The sequence below is a fragment of the Zingiber officinale genome, chromosome 9A, assembly GCF_018446385.1.
Source record: "Zingiber officinale cultivar Zhangliang chromosome 9A, Zo_v1.1, whole genome shotgun sequence".
Classification (NCBI taxonomy): domain Eukaryota; kingdom Viridiplantae; phylum Streptophyta; class Magnoliopsida; order Zingiberales; family Zingiberaceae; genus Zingiber; species Zingiber officinale.
In genome coordinates, this window is record NC_056002.1 from 78,899,330 (window position 1) to 78,904,836 (window position 5,507).

Below are 5,507 nucleotides of genomic sequence, written 5' to 3' on the forward strand. Positions count from 1 at the left end.
GGCCCAAAGTTTAAATATCATGTCATTGTGGAGATATCTAAATTCTTTTCGATCCAACACCTTCCTGTTTCAGTCTCGGATTGGGTTGGTTTTTTTCGACAAAATGCTGACTTCCAATAAACATTGTAAGGAATATTTCTTTTTGTACGCCTCCTCGAACGGCCGAGCTTCCGGACTCGCTGGCAAGTTGGCTTACCACCTCAACCCGATCTGAAGAAGTACAAGAGCCGCTTGGACTACCTTCATGCTGCCTCCATGCTAGCCGACCAGAAGTATGACATCCACAAGCTACTGCTTGAGGGCGTGTTGTACATTTTTGGCCTGAGTCCGATCCGCACCGGGCTCTTGACCGGCTTAGGTAAGAGATTTCATGTACATTTCTCCTTTGATTATAATTTATTCTTCTGCTTCTTTTGCAGTTGAAGTCATGCTGCATGCTCGGATGTCTGGCCTTGCGAAGCTTCAAAATGCCGAGATCGAGGCTGTCACGATTGAGGAATTGGCGAACCGCGGCCTATAACTGGTTGGCTCTCAAGATGAGAGCACAGCGACTCTCGACCTAGCGAGTGGGGGTGGGGGGGGGCGGGGCAGCTTGCCAAGCCCCCAGTGTCGAGGTTGTCTGTGGCGCGAAGCAACCATCCGAGCAAGTGCCCTTCGTCCTCTTGGAGAGTTCGTATTCCTCTAGTGAGCCGCTGCTAAGGCGTAAAAGGCGTCGCACAAAGTCTTCACGCTCTACTATCTTGGCGGTGGGATCTGCCGAATGGGTCGAGGTCGGCACCTCGAATCCCTTCGGGGTTCCTGTGACTACGCCCGAGGTATCCTTTGACTGGACTCCATCGGTGGTCGAGTTGTCGCAGGAGCCTATCGCCACGGAGCCCTTGGCTTCAATGGCGCCATTGCGGCCATTGAGGGTCCGACGATTGGCCATCCTCCTGGCATCTGTGTCCCGGTCGGCCGACCCAACAACCTAGTCCCACTTGGCTCCGGGCAACTGACGATATGTCATGACGATCCTTCACCTGCCCACGGAGGAGTGCAGCGAGCCAAGCGCCCGGTCGAGCACTCCTGAGCATCAAGTCATCATACGGGGTCAGCTCGCCCAAGTTTGGGAAGAAGCCCGAGCTCGAGCAATGGTGATTCTCCCGGGCGCGCTCGCCAATAGTCATACCCAGATGACAACTGGAGTAAGCTCCTTGTAATTATTAGGTGGAGAGTCTGACCATGTGCCACAAGATAGCTCATCTGGAGGATGAGTTCAGGAAACTCCAAGTCTCCAGCAGCCAACCCACTACCGATCTGAGGGAGATGTCCAGACTGAAGGCTGACCTGGAGAAGACAACTAAGTTTCTCGAGACTGAATGGGCTAAATCTTCCGGTCACGAGGAGATGCTGGGCTGACTCAAGAAGCAAGTCAACACGTTTGACAAGAAGATCGAGTTAGCCACCACTAAGAAGAACCGGGCCATCGAGGACTTGGAACTGAAGAACAAGGAGGCCCGAGATCTCGCCAGAAAGCTCAAAGACGCTGAAGATTTTATGGTGACTTAGCGAGCGAGCTGGACGATGAGGCAAGCCGAGCTCCAGGGCCACTTCGCTAAGGACGCAGCACTGAAGCTGGCCCTGGATGAGCTAAAGATGGTGAAGACTGAGTTGAAGGGCTCCTGAGCAGCGACGAAGATCTATCAGGACGCCGAGCTGAGCCGATTTGCAACACTGCGATAGAACTACATCCGCTCGAACGCGTTTAATGATAAAGTCATCGCTTGATATCTTCGGCTATGCAACCTAGCAATAGATGAGACGATTGACCAGCTCAAGGCGGGTGACCACCTTCCCAAGACCTTAAAGGATAGCATCATCAGTCGGGATAAAATGACTGAGTCACTGCCCGACGATGCTCTTGATTATCTTAAGTGAGGTTGATCGCTGTATATTTTTGAAGTCCTAATGTAAGCTCGCCCGCCCGGCCATGCTTTTGTTTTTATCTTGCAATTGTGATCTCGAAATGTAATCTTGCGAATTTTGGTTTTAATATATGCGCGCCCGTTCGGCGAAGCATTTCCTCTCACAGCTTTTCTTCTCTTTGCCTATAATTGCCCCTGATCTCGTATCTGCGACTAACCACTTGATCATAGGGGCAAGCTCGGATTTAAGGTCCTCGCTCGACCTTTAGTGAGGAAGTGGGTTTTAACATCACCGCTCGACGATTTGTCTTGACGATTTAGTACGACAATTAGGGAAGACTTGGGTTTAAGGTCGCTGCTCGACCGTTGGTGAAGACACACGTTTAACGTCGCCGCTCGACAATTTGGTGGAGGCTCAGGTTTAACGTCGTCGCTCGACGATTTGATGTAGACACGCATTTAACGTCACCGCTCGATAGTTGGATGTAGACACGCGTTTAATGTCACCGCTCGACGGTTTGATGTGGACACATGTTTAACGTCGCCGCTCAATAGTTTGGTGGAGACTCGGGTTTAACGTCGCCGATCGATGATTTGGTATAGACACGCATTTAATGTTGCCGCTCGACAATTTGTTGAAGATCGGGGTTTAACATCGCCGCTCGACGGCTGGATGTAGACACGTGTTTAATGTCGCCACTCGATGATTTGGTGAAGACTGGGGTTTAACATCACCGCTCGACGATTTGGTGAAGACTTGGATTTAAGGTCGCCGCTCGACTGTTGGTGGAGACACGCGTTTAACGTCGCCGCTCGATGATTTGTTGAAGACAGGGGTTTAACGTCACCGCTCGATAGTTGGATGTAGACACACGTTTAACGTCGCCGCTCGACGATTTGGTGAAGACCGGGGTTTAATGTCGCTGCTCAACGATTTGGTGAAGACTTGGTGTAGTATCTAGAAACTCAATGGTTTAATTAAAGGGGTTCACTTAATTTAATTAAGAGCTTATTTAATTAAGTTAGCCTACAACTAGAGAATTTAGATTAATCAAATAATAAGATATAAATACATAAATTTTTTATATAGATTATCCATCTAAAAGATAATTGACATATTATAATATAAAATATATAATATAAATTATATTAAAAAGGTGTAGATAAATTAGATACTATTATATATATAGATTTAATCTCTATAAATAATATATTATATATAATATAAAGAAGATAGGATCAATATAATAAAACGTATAGAGAATTATAATATTATAATATAGGAATATTATATGATATATATAGATTACAAATGTTTATATGTGATATAAATTATATAAGAAATATGAACATATAATATATAGTAAGAAATATGTATATAAGAAATGTTTAGATAATATTTTGATATATATATATATATATATATAATACATAATATAAAGAAGAAAAATAGGATCAACATAGCATATCTGTAGATAAATAATACAAAATTATAAAATTATAATATAAGAAATATATATGTATATATGAATATGTATATAACGTAATTAATAGAATATAGACAAAGTCCTAATCTTTCATCTCTATAAAATACCTTTAAAAGCATCATCTATTGATTTGGATCGGTCGATACTAGGAGTTCCATCCTCTTCATTGTTCTCCACCGATTCTAGAGCTCTAAGGGAAGACAAAGGTGGGAGAGTCAGACAGCTAAAAAAATTAAAGGTATGGTCTTAGATAGCTAAGAAAATTAAAGGTATGCTCCTAGCCTTGTTTAATGTTCTAGTTAATTTTATAATTTTGTGAAATTAGGATCTAGCACTCTTGATGCATTAATTAAATTATATGTATAGCCTATGGAGGTATGATTTGATACCGTTGATGAAAAGTTGCCCCTGCTAGCTTGCATTCTCCCTTTTGCTAGTTGCTTCCATGAAAATTTAATTCTTCTTTCCATGGTTCAATTTTTGGCATGCAAAACACAATTACGTCTTTGGTGATCTATGGTAAAAGGGTATACATGTGTGGTTCGGTTTTCAATACTTTAGTATGTTAATGATGCTTAATGGAAATTATATGCATGTGTGGGTTATAAAGGGGTATGCACGAGTGGCTCGGTTGCAATACTTTAGTATGTTAATGATGCTCAATGGAAATTATATGCATGTGTGAGTCATAAAGGGGTATGCGGCTCAGTTTCAATACTTTAGTATGTTAATGGTGCTCAATGGAAATTATATGCATGTGTGGGTTATAAAGGGGTATGCGGCTCAGTTTCAATACTTTATTATGTTAATGGTGCTCAATGGAAATTATATGCATGTGTGGGTTATAGAGGGTATGCATATATGGTTTCAGTTTCAATACTTTGGTATATGATAAGGAGATTTATGGAAATGATATGCACGTTATGCACTATTTAGAATGATATGCCATGTGTGTAGGAACTCAAAATCCATATGATTCGGAATTTTGTATACTAGTTGTTGGATACAATAATGTGTTATTTTTATAAGGAAGTAGTTTGATCAATAACTTATGATACGATACTGCTACATGCAACTAGGCCACCATAACAATAGGTTTATAAGTACACATGCAAATATATTGAAGTCATGTTCATACTTATGCCATGTTATTGATTTTGTTATGTATATGTTCATATTTTGTTCACATTAGGTTCATGTTTATATTCCTGTTTTACATAGTTATATGGTTGAGTGTGACTGATGCCCTAAGCTCGGGAGCTCACCAAATTTACATGGTCGAGTGTGACCGGTGTCCTTAGCTCGGGTGCTTACCAAATCAACGTAGTCAAGTGTGACCGGTGTCCTTAGCCCGGGAGCTCACAAAATTTTACGGGGTCGAGTGTGACCGGTGTCTTTAGCTCGAGAACTCACCAAATCTACGTGGTCGAGTGTGACCAGTGTCTTTAGCTCGAGAACTCACCAAATCTACGTGGTCGAGTGTGACCGGTGTCCTTAGCCCGGGAGCTCACCAAATCTACGAGGCCGAGTGTGACCGGTGTCCTTGGCCCGGGAGCTCGCCAATCTTACGTGGTAGAGTGTGACCGGTGTCCTTAGCCTGGGAGCTCACCAAAATCTACGTGACGGAGTGTGACCGGTGTCCTTAGCCCGGAAGCTCACCAATCTTACGTGGTAGAGTGTAACCGATGTCCTTAGCATGGGAGTTCACCAAATTTACATGGTCGAGTGTGACCGGTGTCCTTAGCTCGGGAGCTCACCAATCTTACGTGGTAGAGTGTGACCGGTGCCCTTAGCCCGGGAGCTCACCAAATCTACGTGGTCGAGTGTTACCGGTGTCCTTAGCCCGGGAGCTCACCAAATCTACGTGGCCGAGTGTGATCGGTGTCCTTAGTCTGGGAGCTCGCTAATCTTATGTAGTAGAGTGTGACTGGTGTCCTTAGTCCGGGAGCTCACCAAACTATGTAGTTGAGTGAGACCGGTGCCCTTAGCCTGGGAGCTCACTAACTCTATGTGATTATCTTTATTTTCATGCTTAGCTTATGTACACGATGATGCTTATGATTATGCCCATCCTTAGTATATACGTTTATGCCATGCAAGTATGCTTATCCTTGTA